The following is an 18,326-nucleotide window of genomic DNA, read 5'->3' as shown; positions in this document are numbered from 1 at the left end:
GACTACAAGTTCTGAGCAAGCTATAATTAGAAAGCAACACAGTCCCTCAGAAGTTATTCGTATTTCAGCTTAGGGCATTTCTTAATTGGCATTATTCAAACACAAACTCCTCCAGATATGCGTAAAGACATAGTCTTTATGTAGTCTTCAACCCTCTCCTAAATTATTCAGTAAAGTATCTCAGTGAAAGAGTTTTCTAGTATGAGCTAGTTACCACTTGTTGGCCATTTAAAATAATAAAATAGAACAAATTCAATAGATTCTGGAAAAAAAAAAAAACTTCTTGAATCTGGTTTCCAAAGAAAAAGAGAGAGAAATAGCTCAGGAAGGGAATGTGTAAATCTGCAACAGAAAGACTGTTAGAAGGGAAATCCTCAACACGTTCCAAATACTTGGATACATGTACCAAGGAAGAGAGTGAAGAACCACCTTTAGGGCTGGTGGTCTACTTGAAGAAATGGTTTGAGCAGAGGAGTGTTCTTTGGATCCCTCTCATATTTGAAACAGCACATTCTTGTGACTGAACATAATTCATTAAAGATGTCTGATGCTATCAACAATTTCTACACTTAATCAGAATAATATACCATTCTTTTGTTAGCCACTATCACCAAAAGGGTAACAATATTTAAAAGAAATTCCTTATTTTCTATAGAACTCACTACTATGTAGAGAATTCTTTAGGATGCAGTGACTTTGGGCAATGGCTTTCTCTTATCATAAATATATGTATTTGTGAAGCAAAATTGTTTCCTGTTGTAAATTAAGCAGTCACTTGCAGGAAGCACAAAACCTATGCACGTACACTACTATGAAACACGCTAGCAATGCATTTTATTTTATGAAGTTAAAAAAAAAGATTCTGTAAGATGCATTGAATGACTAACATAACAAGCTAAAAAAAAAAAAAGTACATCTCCTAATCAGCTCAGCAAGTATGACAACACAGAAATTTTACCCTCAGTAGTAATACATACTCTTGAAATGTATCATTTTACACAGAGCTACTGTGGAGGAAACAAAGATGTACAAGGTAGGCAAGAATTAAGTTCTAATTCATACTTCTTTGGTATTTAAATTGAGGATTGGTTGCTATTTTCCTATTATCTGAAACAGCCACATACTAGTTTGCACCAGTGTGGATGATACAAGTTCCAAATAGGGATGTATTACCAAAGGACATTTATCTATTTGTGTTAATAATAGAAATTTGAATCTCCAGCAGCTTGAAATAAAGGGCCCCCTTCTGGCTTTACTGGCTGTAGACAAAGTTCTTGTACTTTCAAAGCAGGCTATGAAATTTTTGACAGTGAGGAATTGGTGCTGTCAGACCTGCTTCTGCCATCAAGGAAAACTGAAGGCCATACTTCTCCTACTTCACACATTTATCAGCACAACTGGGTCACAAAGACTGAAATGCAGTTCTTTAAGCTGTTTTTCCTTTCCCCTTGGGATATGGCCTCTGTGAACACTGTTCAAGACCACAGTTTTTTTCTGAAATGGACATCTGAAGCAAACTAAAATCAATCTCCTGCAATGACTTCATATTATCTTAGTATAGTATTTATAATATGGTATTTATAGTATAGATAGTATTTCCTTCTAAAGGCTGAAGAAACAAGTATAATTTCTATGAAAAATGTACAGCCCTTGCATTAGGTTATGAAAACATTTTTAGGAAATCTCCTAATTGTTACAGAAAAAAAAGTGATGTCTTAAATTGTCATTTAGTGTGGACTTGCAGCTCTTTGAGCAATTTAGAAATTATATCTGAATATGCAGCTAGGAGTCTCACCTCCTAGCAGCAGGCAGGAGATGCATCATCCATGACCGACATGCTTTTGCCTTCCTTTTCATGGAAAGACTTCACAACTCATGGAAATATAGAAGGATTTTTTCCTGAAGACACTGCTTTGTGATACCTTGTTAACAGTCATAAATAGCTCTTACAGAAAGAATACTAATTTGATTACAATGCACCACACAGACCCAGGAATATGAATCAGCTTGGTTCATTCATCTGCAACAAAGTACCTCATGATGGGAACCACAAGGGGAATTTAGGAATAGTGACTCTAACTGGGGCTCCAGATTTAAAAATTCTCTAAGTTTCAAGGGAACTAAGGCTGAACTTTAGGTTTAACTCATCAGTGAGGCAGTTATTACATGCAAAGATTGCTTTCAAATCCAGACCTAAGTATCTCCAAAATGTCTGAATCTGTTATTTTGGTTAAGGTATACTTTTAATAACAATTTATGCATTGTAAAACTAAAGGATTACAAAATCATGAGAGAAATAAGCACCTATGAGATAGGTGTTTATTCTCAGTATGCGTCTCACTGTAATGAGGTACAGTATTCTCATATCAAAGTTAGCTCTTCTGTTCAGTGGTGTCAAGTGCCTTAGAAATGCCACTAACTAGACACACACATCAATAAAAATCATACATTTGTATCAAGGACTTTTGTAGTATAGTGCTTTCAGAATCCAACGTGAGGTCAAAGCTAACAGAGTGGCAGTGATCCCCTTGTTAATGTCCTCCACTCATTTAAAAGATCATTGCATTTCCATTTCATCACATTTAAAATACAAATGGCTTTCACAAATTAGGTTCAAATCCATGGGCAATTAAAAAAAAATTATGAGCCACACACCATTATCACTATATTAGAAAACTGGAGTAACGTCACTTACGGTAACATAGCAGAAACGGTCCAGTAATTGACACAGGCTTGGACAGGAAAATAATGAAGTTTTTGCTCAGGGTGAATTTGAAGCAGCAAAGTCTTTTAACTAAGGACAAAATAATTGGAAAGTTTTAGCTAAGAAATAATGGGGAAAATGAACAAAAGACTACCAGAGCTTGTGTAGCCTTAGATAAAAAATAGAGCAATTGAAACTTGAAGACAGCATAGGCAAGGATTAGAAAAGTAGAGATAAAGAATTAGAGAAAATGACAAAATATTATGCATAGATGCCACCCTCTTCTAAGTCATAGTTTTGTATGGAGTTGTCCGGGAAGTATGGCATGCATATATTGCTGCCAAAAACCTGATGAGCCTGTTGCATAGGTGTAGTTCAATGGAGCAGTTGATATGGGTATGGAGAATAGCTATTTGTCTACAATCCTCACTTGAAACTACTGTCTCAAGTGAGTTGCCTAACATTCAGAAGAGCTGGGTGCACTACTAAATGCATCTTTTCTTTTTTTGCCTGGAAAAATTTCTGAGAAAGTAAAAGAACACCTCTGAGGCAACGTGTATGGCATCTCTAAGCCTGTCACCAGGATCTATAGGATTCATTCACTCTCTGCATCACCATTATTTACTTACTACACCTCACTCTTCCAGCCAGTAAATAAGATGGCTTCAGGCTATGGATGAGAAACAGAATCACGTAAGCAAAATATTGTTCTGTGCTCTGCAAGCTGGCTCTTACGATCTTGCAAACAATTCATACTGATTTCAGTGGCAAACTTGTGTGAGCATTTAACAGGGCTGGCTTGGCTATAGCCTAACTTGGGATGTGAACCGTTCAGGCAGAGCCCTCATGCTCGGTTCAGCTTCACCCAGCCTGTGAGCTCAGCAGGATGCAGAGGTGACTTCGTTTTCTCTTTAAGTGTTCCTTATTCAGGAGTGAACCACCATCTGCAACAAGACAAAACCGCTTCAGAGAGTCCGTGCTCTTTGTCTACCTCCTCAGTGGTCCCTTGGCAGGTGGAGACACTCTGGGCACCCCTATTTCTGGGTATACCACTCACTACAGAGGAGTAAGAATGATGTGACCTGGAGCTATAGCTCTGTCCTATATCCACAACATTATATGTTCCATGGGAAGCTATACTACATTTTCATTTTTGCAGTCATGCTAGGAGTGGTGCACGTGTATATGTGTGTGTTTAGGGGGGAAGATACCTGAAGCTCTAACTTCAGTAGAATAAAGCAGGCAAACTTCCACATGCTGCTATTTTGCTGAAGCTCTTTCTTAGTACATCAGATAAGGAAAAAAAACCTCCATGCTGCTATCACCTCCCTTGTGCCCCTTCGCAAGGGCAATCTATAATCTGGAACGATATAAAGGGCAACACTTAGAAGAATGTAAATAGAGTTGGCACATTATGAGTGATGAGTAACAATACACCTAACCTCCTTGTGAGAAATAGAGTACTAACTTTTTTAATCAGCTAGTGTTGCCAGCAGGTTGAGGGAGGTGATCCTGCCCCTCTACTCAGCCCTGGGGAGGCCTCACCTGGAGTACTGTGTCCAGCTCTGGGCTCCCCAGTAAAAGAGAGACATGGCACTACTGGAGAGAGTCCAGCGGAGGGCTACAAAGATGATGAGGGGACTGGAGCACCTCTCCTCTGAAGAAAGGCTGCGAGAACTGGGCCTGTTCAGTCTGGAGAAGAGAAGACTGAGAGGGGATCTCATCAATGTAGACAAATATCTGAAGGGAGGGTGTCAAGAGGTTGGGGATAGACTCTTCTCTGTGGTGCCCAGGGATAGGACAAGAGGACAACGGGCAGAAACTGAACCACAGGAAGTTCCACCTAAACCTGAGAAAAAGCTTCTTCACTGTGAGGGTGACAGAGCACTGGCACAGGTTGCCCAGAGGGGTAGTGAAGTCTCCTTCACTGGAGATATTCAAAACCCGTCTGGATGTGATCCTGGGCAATGTGCTCTAGAGGACCCTGCTTGAGCAGGGAGGTTGGACTAGATGATCTCCAGAGGTCCCTTCCAACCTCAACCATTCTGTGATTCTGTAATTCCACTGGTTCCAGTTTTCTGCAGATTATCAGTCACTGCTTAGATTTTAATTTGCTCCACATTTTATTTTCAATGACTTGGTACAGATGGGCTTTTAGAAGGGCTTTTGGTCCATATACTCTGCTAACTCACAACTAAAAAGCTGTCAGGAGCACTGTACTCTTTTTAATAGATAATTGTTTCTAACAATATGTATTTGTATTTGTTTCTAACAAATACATTTAAAACTATCAGCTGTACCTATGAACAAATATATATACTTTATATACATATATATATATGCACACACACACATACGTATAGTATAAATATATTTCCTGAAAAAGATAGAGAAATCTCAAATGAAAGATCCTGAACCTTTTGCTTGATAATATGCATATGCATCTGCATCTTACAGTATCCGTTTATTCAGTGCTAAAACGGATTGAAAATGGTTACTAAGAACCACTTCATTTGCTCCTCCACCTTCGCTCCACTGTTGTGAATGTCCATTAAAATACTTTATGTAGGATTTTTCCTTCACTCTTTCTACACCAAGGTTAAAGCTTTTTATTTCCACTCAATAGCTGAAAATGGAGTTTTGAAATAAGCAGCCATGGTTGCAAGGATTGCAGCAAGGTTGGACGAACAATTAAGGTAATGGTTGAATTATCCAGCTGAATAATCATTTTGATAATGATTGCTGTCTTGGAGAATTTTATGAGGTATGGAATAATAGGAAAAATCAAAAGAAATTCCCTTTGAATAGATGCTTGCCATGGCTGAGTGCTGCAGCAGCATATCTGAATGATAAAGGACGTTTGCTAAGACAAAAGCAGTATTCTTTGCTAGAGAAGAGGAGGATTTAATTTGTGGCTTTTTTCCCCTTTCAGCGTCATATTTCAAATGCAAAGTACTGCTTTTCTGGTTATTGTTTGAAAGTAAATGCTCCAAAAGAAAAGTTAAGGGCCACACTGTGCCTTTACCTTTGCTGTGCCTGAGCATGGAGGTAGGCACAAGCTGCAAAGAGGACGCGTGTGGGAATCCTGCATAGGAAACAATCTTTGTGCTGATTCTCTCCACGGCAACAAATAATGCCTCGAGGTGGAAAGAACATGAGCTATAAGCTGTGTTTGATTACTTGGCTGTCTGGGTCTACAGCCTTCTTGGGGCAGCTATAATACTATTGCAACCCTTGATTTGAATTCATTAATTCACTAGTCTTTCACTCCCTGAGAACTGTAACTCCAGATCCGTTAACCACAGTTTTTCTTAGGGATTCAAATTTTAACCTTTGTGTTTCACTTACTCATCTACTGTGAGTTCACTGAGGTGTCACAGTCATGAGTTATCTGGAATCCTTAAGTACTTATTACTGTGGCATCTAATTGCAAATCAATAGTTTTCTCAATTAAATTAGTAGGTATTTTATTACTGGGAATAGGTTCTGACCTGTACTGTTGACTGAACTGGTGTTAATTTGTCTTTTATTTTAATAATAGTTTAAGTTTAGTTTTTATAAACAAATTCCTGGAGTATGTTTGTTAATATAGTAGATTCAAACTTTGTACGTTTTAAAAATCTGGTATTTTAGACTGGAGGAAAGAAATCCATACTTTTGCTTTGGTCTCCAGAAGAATGCAGCATTCCCTTTGAGCTAGCTTTAATGAGGCAGCAGTCTATCCCCAAAGCCCAAACAGTGTTTTCCTGAAAAAGTTCTGGCAGAATGTATTGAACACGCATCCTTTGCAATATTGTTGCTACCAAAAATAAATATGTCAAATGACCTTTGCCAGGCCCTGTGTTTACCAGGGGTATTAATTAAATGTCCATGGAAAATTCCACAAGGATTACGTGAGAACTAGGAATAACATCCCTCTGACAAACCTGGCCTATTTTGGGTGTCCTTTGACAATACAAGCTATTTGTGACCCTTTGTCCTTGTCATTACTCCATCTAGAAACTCTGAATTCTTAGCTTAAAACTAGAAAGAATTACAGACCTCTACTTTAGCAGTAGCAATTTTCCATTTCACTCAGCATGATGTAAACCATCAGATGCTCTGAAGCTGCTGAGATGTCTGCTTTACCAGATTGACATTGTGTTCTTTGTGGTCCTGGACCAGATTAAAAGAAAAATCACTTATCCCAAATTATTTCACTATCAAGCTAAGTAAAATTGATTTTTCAACATGGACGGCTTCATAAGAACAATCTTTAGCACTTATCTACAACCTTATGATTTTGTATGGGAGATGTAACCCCTAAAATGCCTTAAAGCTTGCAATCCTTTTGACTGTAATAGGTATATTCTTTTTTTCTACAAATTCTTATGAGGTCAGCATCGTATCTTTCTCATACCAGTTGGTCTGAATAAGGAAAATAGAAAACAGTGCCAGCTGTGTGTCTTTGGGTCTTCATGCTCAGATTAGAATATATTAGGATATACTTTTCTCTCCTTGGGAAGTAGCCTGTTTTGGAAATGGCAAAGTAAGGAAATGTAGCTCACCATAAGCCATAGGTTCTTTACGTCCATGAAAATAAACTCAAGATGAGTGAAATTTTCTTGGTCTGTAAAGGCAGTAAAACATACACAACATTAGCTTCCTCATTCCTTCCACTGAGGAGCCTTTCTTAGCTAGAAGGACCAGTGACTGTTGATGTAGCTATGAGAGTTAGCATTAGATGATGCTCCATCCTGGAAGTCATGCAAGCAAGATTGTTTTGTCATGCTACCTGTAATCCCACTCTAATTGCATCAATATTTGCCTACAAAGTTTGGGAATTTCAGGTACAGAAAAGTGTACATCTGTCACTGCTGGAATCTGAAATGAAACCTGCCTTGGGTAAGGCTCTTGTTCATATCACATTGCAGACTTTGCCCACCAGACCTTACAGAGCAGGTCATGGAAGAAGAAGGGATGATTCTGTAAAAATTGCTGTTAATTTGCCATTGCCAATGAAGTTCTAAACTCGCAACAGGCAAGAGCAGAGAGTAAGCTGAACACTTCATCCAATTCATTAATCAAATGTTTTACATTTCTGTTTGAAAAGGAGTGTCAAAGCACACTAAAATTGGACATAAAGAAAACAGAGAGTGAAAACAAAAAGCTTAGAGAGAAAGATAAGCAGTTCCAAGATAGGAAGAAATACAAATCTCCCGTGAATACACTGGAAGGAAAATCATACTGAGGAGTTTAAATGACTAACTGAACCTAATTTCTTTTGTTATCACTCTCAATAAACAGAGAGGGCTTTTCTGTTTTTCTCTCCCTTCATGTATTTATGGAATATTCTTTGTGGCAATTTGGAGATACTTATATGTTCTTCTGAGATGTCTGAATCATTGGCCTTTTTACAATTATCCAGTTTGTAGGAAAAAAGCAGATTGAATCAGACTTCCACAGTTGTGAGCAACGAATAGAGTTTTCTCCTAAAATGATTCCTTGTTGAATCTTATTGCAATGAAATTAAAATTAAACACTAGCAAAGCGGAGGTATATGTGAATAGGGATTACTATTTCACATAAACAAAACTATAACACACTGTATTTTATTTTGATCACAACTGTAATACAATATACTCCTGGATGACAGCTTGGATACAATAGGGAGATAATTAGGTATAGGTGCTAATGTCTTGTCAAAGTTATATAGATTATTTTTGATAGAGACATCTGGTTTCAGTGCTCAATGCCAACTGAATCCTTATAACCAAAGGCGATAATTGCTTGTTGCTGATATGTATCCATGAATAATTGAAGGAACTTGCCTGTCTCTAGCCTTATATTGGCTCCTGGGACTGAAGGGGCCCAGGCTTTGCATTTATTAAATAGATCTAATCTTGTTTTTATTTAATTTCCATTTTTATTGCATTTCTGTTCTCTGTTCTCATTCATGTTAACATTCTTCCCCTATTGCTATACACAGAGCTGTGTATGTAACACCACCAAAACAAAAAGGTGCTTGAAAGCACCTCTTGTGCTTGCATTTCTTTAAAAAATATTGGTGGGTTTCTATAGGTTTCTATCCCCCATATTGGTGGGTTTCTAGGGGGATCTGTGTACTGTGAAAGATCTACAGAAGAGCTCTTCAAATGAGAAAAAGGCATTTACAATAGATCACACCAGCTGGTAGGGTTTCCTTTCCTTCTAATTGAAGAAAGTCCTTATAAGTCCTTGTGTTGCATTTCACAGTATGTTTTTTAAGTTAAGAAACTGCAGTTATGATAATAAGTTAAGTTTCTTTTTTTAATGTAGACTTAGAATGTAAGACAGTCTAGCAAGCTAATGCTGTCCTTATGTACATTAAATCCAATGGCCAAAGAGGTGTGTTTAGTCTTGAGAGATATCCTTATCAAAACCTCTGCATGTGATTTTTAAAACAGCATTTTTATCTTATCAGTAGAGCAACACAGACACTTTAGTATTCAAGATAAAAGAAAGAGCCTGAAGATTACTTTCTTTACACACACACACACACATGTATTTATATGCAAAATATATGAATGCTACCTTTTATATCTGTTTAGGCTCAAATGAGGATTGTTAACAGGTATTCTTCATGGCATGTGTAGACCAACTATGAAAGCCAGTACTGGAACAAATTTCATCTTTTACACACAGAACTAAACAAATGACTGTTTATATGGGGCCTGCTCCACAGTGTCAAGAAGTAGAATACGAGAGCCATTACACTCTTTAAAAAATATGTAAAGTGCTGTATGCTTCAACCATTGGCCACTGCTATGTGTAACTTAATAGGCTAAATGAATGCAGTATGCAAAATGTATATATGTCCTTACAGTTCTTTAAGAATGTGCTACCCTTTATTTAAATAAAAGTAATGCTAGACCCTCTGTAGCCATTCAGAATGAAGGATTAATTACCCGGAACTAGAAAGTAGCTAAATATGCCAATATGGCTTGTTCAGTCTTTTTGAGCATCAGTTTAAAAAAAGTTTTTCATATTTAGTTTTGAAACCAAAGTGTACTTTTTTTATCAGTATTCAGCAGTCCCATGGAAATATAACGTATAAATTGATTAACACTGAAATAATGTTTCTTTCTCCAACTCCAGTCTCCTTTTTATCTTACAAATTATCAGTTCCATATACAAGAAACAGATGCACAATTCCTAGGTAAAGAGGGATGAAATAAATATTTGAGCTTTTTTCTCTGTTCAGCTGCAATTTGCTGGTGAACACAGAAGTGACCTCACTGGATCTGGATGTGGCAGTCAGTTTCCAGGGATTACTTGATTACATTTTCAGTAGAGTCATTTCTGTAGGAGACACTGAAAAGCACTCTCTCCTCAAAATCATCCATAATGTTCTGGTTGGGACTTTCACTTTTAGGACTGGACTACTTGGTTCAAACCTCTGCCCCAATAGGTAGAAAAGTGATACCAAAATCAGTGTTCTGGCATGTAGGTAGAGGGGTAACACTAGCTTCTCTCTCATTTTTTAGGAGAGATGGGTGCTGCTTATGCACCTAGCTGCATGCAGGAGAGGAATCCCAAGACAGTAAAATGGCAGACAATAAACACCTGCATAACAGCAGAAGAGATTAAATACCTTGGTTTCACCAACTTTCTCACAGGAGAATAGCACAGGGGTGGAAGACTACCACAAAACCAGCTGGCTTTTCCTCTCCTTAGTATGTACAGAGGCTATATTAGACACCGCTCTGCTCAATGTGACTGATCTTTTTTATTAGGTATGCCAAACCTGCATGTACAATTTTCATCATGCTTTGTATAGGGGAGTCCAGCTACCTCGTACACAGGCACGCTGGCTGGACAGCACAATCACTAAAAGGCAGGCCTGACCCACGGTGGAAATAGCACAGGGGGACTTCTGAAAGTTTCCTCTGTCATACAAAAATCAAACAGCCCATTCGCACTGTGCACGCCATGGCTACACAGACATTCAGTAACCTGCTTTTAAGATGTTGAGTGTAAATACATTACACTAGCAAAAGTAGAAAATAATTTTTAATGGAGCTTGTTTTGATCTGGGCTACTGCTTTGCCTTACAGATCTGTAGCCTATTGATAAGAGCAGTCTGTCCTTGGGCTTAGAACAGAAGACATGACATTTTTGTTAACGCTGTTAATATCTCGTTAGATATCTACCCAGAAGTTTTTCCACAGCAAAATGACTCAGAGAATAGTATGGGTATGGACTATTTCTTAACACACGAGACTCTTTTCTGGCTTTGGATCATTCACAATTACCAAAATTAAACAGCTTATGCTCTGTTAAGGCAATTCCAACTGATTCAGCTAAGTGAAGGCTACTTTCAATTTATTTGAATGACACATATACCACTTTCTATAGAAGAATAGCTTGACAGTTTAGGTTATTACAATGGACTGTTCACATTAAACTAAGTTGTCACCATCTGTTCCACCTTACATTTACAAATGCAAGCAAAATTGTTCACAGTTTCAGCTGGGGCATATTCCTTGTCCTGCACCGTGCACAACATATTTCTGTTTTTTAGGAGGAATTTAGACTCAGACTGGGAAAAAATTTCCTCTTCTGATATAACAAATTCTTTGATAAGACTACAGTAGTTTTCAGACGATAATGCAATGTTTGTGAAGTACACAAACACTGTACAGAGTACAAAGTAAGTGATGTCTGAGAGCACAAGTCCCCTTTCACATTCTTCCATATGTTCCTGGCTCTGGTTGCGTTCCTGATATATCATAAAATCCACTACGAAGAAAAACAACTCTAATGTAAAAAGTCTCAGTGGAGATACTGTGATGACATTTTCTCCTTGCCTGTTCTAACATTATAAAATTACCCTAAACATGGAAAATGACTATGTCGCATCATGCTGAGAAGCAAAACAGTTCTCATTCACTTTCTGAGACTATGTTCCTTAAAGAATTAATTCCAAACCACAAGTCCAAGTAGATCCTAGCCCTTTTGTACCAAGGAAGCTGCTGTAACAGAATCAGCCTTTGTGCAAACTGATACACTTTCCTCTCTAAAGTTCTCTTTCAGGTCCTTTTAAAAACTCAATGCTAATTCTCATAAGAAAACCCAAGGAGGTTTTCCATTTTTTATCTTTTTTTCCCCCCCCCTTTCATTGCAAATGTACACAAATTTCTAGCCCTTCATGCTTGCAAAAGGCAGTCTTGCAAAATGGTAGGCACACAGTAGTTACACTTACTGAGTCGTCAATATTCAACCGTTAATTAGTTTGCTAATGGTACAGGCCTGATAGTACCTCAGCAAAAGAAATTCTCCTGTTTCAACATTCTTGCCTATCTTATTTTCTTGACATATTAAGACCAGAGCAATGAAGTCTGTTATTATTTCTGTCTTTATTTCTTCATCCAAAGATTTCCTTTGAGACAGTGAGGTGATTGGTAATAGCAGACAAAGTCTCTTGTCTGTAGGATTCCAGCTTGAACTCAGAAAGGGAAGGCAGTAACCAGAAACTCATTATTTTCCATCACCAGATATCAGTGTCTCGTAGTACATAAACATTCTCCAGTAGGAATATCTATCACAAAAAAACACTACTACAGTTGCTGCCTAGCCTAGGCGGCCTACATATGTAAGGCTATAGAATTTACATACTCTGTTAGCCTTAAAGGTCAAGTCGAAAACCTATCTGGAAGGCCTTTTTTCTGTTACACTTCAGCCTATTTCTAGAAAGTAAAAATTGCAGCTCACTAGCAAATATAAGTGGCATCAATAGAACAATTTTTCTCTTGAAATATGCAATTTTGATTACGAAAACTAAAGTACCATTCTGTGGCAAAGTTTTTATTGACTGCAGCAACATTCTCATTGGGAAAAAAATTGAAATACTCATTTTAATTCATTTAGGCTTTTCTATTTGCTTTCATTTAGGATTTTCTATTTGCTCTCCTTAAAAGCTCTTGTTTGGACACTAGGGAGGTGAGGCACAGCGTTGTCTAGACCTGAAAAAAACAGCACTGCAGTTTTGCGTTACTTACTTAGGTTGCTAAACCAAGTCATCTTGCATTATCCCATAAGACATATCACACACCTGGTGAATGTAGAGACAATGATTCCTGGAGCAGACAAGCTCCACATAGCTCTCTGGAGTAAATCAAAGAAAACCAAAACATTTAAGGATACTTCAGTCTCCTCTGGTAGAACACAAGGACCACCAACTAACGATGAACTTTATCAAAGGCTTCTGAGAGAGTTAACAGAATAGATTAAGTCATGAATTAGTCATTTTGGCACGTATGTGAAACAGATAAGTATTATTAACTCTAGCTAGTGGGGAAATTAGACGTGGATAAGTGGAAGTGCCAAATTTCCATGATTTAGTTTTCAGGTGTCCACATTTCATAGCCAGGTCTTGATTTGCAGAGCAGCTGAGTACACACAACGCAACTGAAGTTCTTTAGGAGCTGCAGGAGGTTGATATTTCTGCATACTGTTCAGCTAAAGGCTGGACAGCTGTATGTAAAGTTATAGGCTATTTCTTAAAAATTTGAACAAGTATCTTGCCCAAAATGAAACAGAAAATATCTTTCTACATACATTTTTAACTAAATAAAAACAACACATATGAAATAAAATATGCAAAGTATATTATGGACTCTAAAGTAAAAAGAGGTATGAGTTATTTAAGGCATATTATAGCATCTTGATAATGTGTGTAAATGGACATGGATACAAAGGAAATTATATCACATTTCTTTGGCCATTATAAAGACATTATCTGGCCTGATACTACAAATAGTACAAACATTTCTTAGGTGATCAAAATTAAACCCTATTCATAGTTAGATATACTATCCGATATATCAGGCAGCAGGACTCCAGTTGCTTATGGACCCCGTGGAATTAATTTTGTCCCTTGCTCAGGAAACTCCAAAGACCTTCCTCATTATAAAGAAATGAAGGAGAAGGAAGTCTTTGTAACAAATAGATTTGTTAAAACACAGGCTATTTCAAATATCTAATTTCAGTCTTAATCAAAAAGTTAACATGACAGCCAGGTAGGATCTGGCTCTCATCCCTAACAATGATCGGGAGCCAAATATACTCTAATACTAGATATCATGAAATTTCTGCAGCACAAATTGTAAATATAATTGGATCTCACACAAGGAATTTTTGGCTTCTGGATCTACTAAACAACAGTGGGCTAATTCCTTTTCCCTAATATATATGCATATTACCCAATTTTGATTACTATCTTATGCTTAATTACAGATTCTCTTTAAAGGTTCATTTTTTTTCCCTCTATTTAATACAGGAAATAAGCATACAGTCTTGTTGCATCCTCTTGGCCCCACCATTTGAAGCAGATTCAAATCCAGAGCTAAGCAGAAAAAGGCCATGTGAGTACACAAATTCAGAAGCTGACTGCTCTTCCATCTTAAACAGAAATGAATCAGTTCTTAGGCCGCTGCGACAGCAGCCTCTTTTCAGATGACATCATATGCTCACAACATCCTGATTCCCATAATCATCAAGAGACAAAATTTATGCATTAATAGCTGTGCTTGCCACTGCATCCCCCAAATTTCATTTTGTATTTTGTTTGCCCTCCTTCAGCCTTCAATCTATATTGGAAACATTTTTCTAAAGTTCCTACTCCAAAGTGCTGCATAAGTTAAATGCTTTGAATCACTCACCGGGGATCAAAACAATCTCAATGGCTAGATCCGCATAAAATAATCTCAATGGCTAGATCCACATAAGCATCAAAGAACCAGACATAGCTTCACCATACTTAACCCTTATGTACCCTGTATTGTCCACAGCCATAATCTTCCTTATACAAGAGCTAAACATCTCCGAATCCAGAGAAGATAGTATTCTTCATTACTTAAACTCCTTGGCAGGGAATCCTAAGGAGATGGCCATAAGTTTCACCTCCTAAGAAGGAAAGGGCTGCAAAAAGGTTTCAGTAGCAGAAATGTTAAGAACTTTATCTCAGTCATGCAAGCACACACTCCTAGAAGAGGCAGATTCCTGCTTTAAACAAACAGTAGGAGGATTTAAAGCTCAGTTTCTCATCCTCTAACTGGAAGCTATAAACACCACGTTGTAAGGAAAAAGGAAGGGAAATACACAGCATGTTTCCTCTTCCTTTCCCCTGTGATTTGTATGAAATTTCACCTGGCCTTATGTTCTAAGAGTATCCATTTCTTTAGTTTTTGCAGGTGTTATGGGGAAGGGAAAATTTCATTTCTGAATCCTGCTGGAGATTAAGCACCACACTGCTCACTGCAAAAGAGCCTTACAGCAGACAGGTACTGCAGTATCGTAGCTAGTAGATAAGAAAGCTTCTGCAGGTTTAAGTAGTCACCAAGAAGGCGGTTCAGAATCTATATTTTGGATGTAGTCATTTGAAACATAAGTTAAGCTTTGTCTGTTCTGCGGTTACAAGAAAACTCATTAGCCATAATTACAGGCAGTGGTTTCTGCAATAGAAACCTACAGTTTTCCTCGTGCGTGTGCATCAAGAGGAGTCAGTGGTGGTTTACTGTAATTTGGATCTATCCGCTGTTGATTGTCGAAAAGGTCATTCCCCACGCACTGAGAAAGACTTTCTCTGTGTTGTTAGACTGGCTTAAAATGATAACGGAAAGTGATAGGGAGTCCTGCATAGTGAAGTGTATGTATGAAATACATTTCATATGTCATAACATGTTTTGATAAATGCTATAAAATGTACCTTAATAATATGATAATAGATGCTTTAGAAAAAGAATGCAGGTGATTGTAGTGGTCCAGAGTGCCCACACCCAGACGGAAAGTGAGGAAAGAAGTTACTTGCTGGTGGTTGTTCAGTAACTTTGTAGTGTTGCTTGGTTTTACCCTAGTTCCTGTGAAGTGCTCTGCGTATCTCAGAAACTCTTCCACTAACTAGCACTATTTATTAACTTTTTGACTATTTCTTTGCAAATTCATTTTGCAAAGACATTAAGGAATGTTCACATTGTGGTCTGAGTAGCCCCATTGGCATTTTTGTGCACAAATGAAAAATGTAGGTCTGTCCAGGAACACAACAGAAGTGAATAGAGATGTCAAAGCCTGAATTAAAGATTCTCAAAGTCACAGAAGGGGAAGTCAATAGGTGATTAACTTTCTTTTTTCCCTTGAAAATTCCCTTCTTTATCGCTAGCCTTCATGCGAACAAAAATCTCAACATCCATCTGTGACCAAGGACCAATAACTTTCAAAAGACCTCACCAACTTTACAATCAATACATTCCTTGCATACATATGTAAATTATTGTAGCCATATATACGTTAAGAAGAGAAAAGAAGACAAAAAGGAAGTTTGAGATTCATTTTTTCATCTGCTACAACTTGGCATAAAGACTTTACTTCTTTTGGCCTGTCCATAGTCTGAGCTTTCCAAATGTTAACATAGCTCCTTTTTAGTTCAGCATTCCATGTCCTTTTCTGGTTGCTAGGAGCAGTCTGGATGTAGTATTTCTGATTTCAGACCAGTTATCTCTTTCTTTACTTCTCATTTATAGCTTTGATTACTTTTTAAAGTATTGGAACTAGAGTATATTTTCAACAACTTAACTTATGTTAACTAAGGCCATTTTAAAGAGTGTCTTACTATATCTTACCAAGTAACATTTTAATTTTTTGTCTGTATTTTCTACCAAAATATCTTTCTGTACAGTCACTGAACTGTAACTCTAAAATAATCTGTGTTTTTTTAATGCAAAACTGACTCTTTGTTCACTAACTGACTCTTTGTTCACTTGAGGAGAAAGGTAAAGTTTTGGCATGCGGCTTCGTTACATACTTCCTATAACTCCGTTATTGGTAAATCAGAAAAGATATAAATTTTAAGAGGGAAAATGGCTTTTGAGGGCATGAAAGATCTGATCAAATATTTATGTGCTGTGACTCAGGGTTATCTGAAGCTCAGAGCTTAACATATTGCTGTGAGTAAAGCAAAAATCCCAGCTACTACTAAAACCTACCCCAAACTTTTATGTTCAATCTCCTCTCCCCGTTCTTTATGTGAAATCTTTCCCATAAAACAAGATTTCTTAAACTGACTTCTCTCTTGTTTTATTCATTCTCTAACTGATTTCCCTTCTTGAAGGGAAACCAGCACATATCTAATGGGTCTGATTCCACCACCATTAGTTAGATGTTATTTTGTCTGCATATATACACAAGCCTCCAATACATCTGTGTGAGACAATTAAATTAGAGATATGAATTTATAGAGTTAGATTTTTGAAAAATGTGCGCATAGTGTCAATGAGTAGTAATTGCAATATGTAAAATGTAATTAGACACAGATATTTGAATGCATAAATATTCCACTTGCTTATTCAGGAAGGGATGCTCTAAATGCACATTAGTCATATAATCGCACATTTGTTTTGCAAATGCAATTATACAATGAATTTTGCCTAACTCATAAATACTAGGTTATGTTAAATGTAGCAAGCCAAATAGCACGCATACCTACTCTTGTTCTAACACTGAACATATGATTAACTGAGGCACTTTAAAACACTGTGATTTATCAACTGGCAACCTTTTTTTTTTATTTTTATCCTTTTGTTTGCACTAGTTGTTACATGAGAAAACTTGACATCCCATGCACTAGAGGACACATTAATTCTGTGTCTGTTCTTCTTCTGTATACAGAAAACTAGCTCTTTCTGTCCCAGGGGTAATGACCTCTGTTTTGCATTGGGGGGCAAACGTTCACTATTTTATTGTGAACATAAAGTCCCCCGTACCTACAGATGAGATGTTGGGGGTCAGGATTTGCAGTGCTCTATGTCACTGATTGCAATGCGCCTGTCAGCCTTTATTATACCAACGGGGAAGCAAAGAATTCCCATTGATTTTTACCTTCCTTATTTTCACCATGTTCCTGATTTCAAAACCACTGACTGTCAGGCATTACATTAAAACCAACTGAACTAGTGTCATAACCACACCATCACAGGCATGTGGCCACCATTTAGAAAACATCAACAATTAAATACCAAATTCAGTTAGTGAGAAGAAGGAAGAAAAATGCTGCTTGGCTTTGCAAGATATTTAAAAATCAAATTAGCTGCTTCAGTACAATTGCCTTTTGCCAGCAAAGGAAATGGGTCGTCCATGTGAATATTAAATTAAATTAGAAGGAGTTTAAAAATATGTTCCCTGGAACAGTAACGCCAACAAAGCATCTGTACCTTATTCTTTTTTTTAATGCATAATATACTAAATTAGAGAAAATCTGTCCATCCCATGCCACAATAATCTTAGAAAGGTCAAGGGTTTTATTCAGACTGGACTCAGGACTAATGTAAATCCAGTTTGGGAGCAAAGGATAATTTTAAATGGAAAACTAGCTGAACTAGCTCACTCTCTCTTGTCATTTCTGTAGAACTGGCATTTTGCTGCTTTCAGTCACTGACTTAAATCGAAAGTTTTGGAAGAATAAAGTCTAAAAATGGGGCCAGACACAAATGTAAAATGAGTCTAACAAACTCGGAATGTCATTAAGGCAACACCTTCCCTTTGCTGCCTCCCATCTTCCAAAATGTTTAGAAAAGAGAACAGCTGGATAAGCTTGAGCAGTTTCTCTGAC

Source organism: Struthio camelus, chromosome 5, assembly GCF_040807025.1.
Source record: "Struthio camelus isolate bStrCam1 chromosome 5, bStrCam1.hap1, whole genome shotgun sequence".
NCBI lineage: Eukaryota > Metazoa > Chordata > Aves > Struthioniformes > Struthionidae > Struthio > Struthio camelus.
This window is presented reverse-complemented; position numbering follows the sequence as displayed.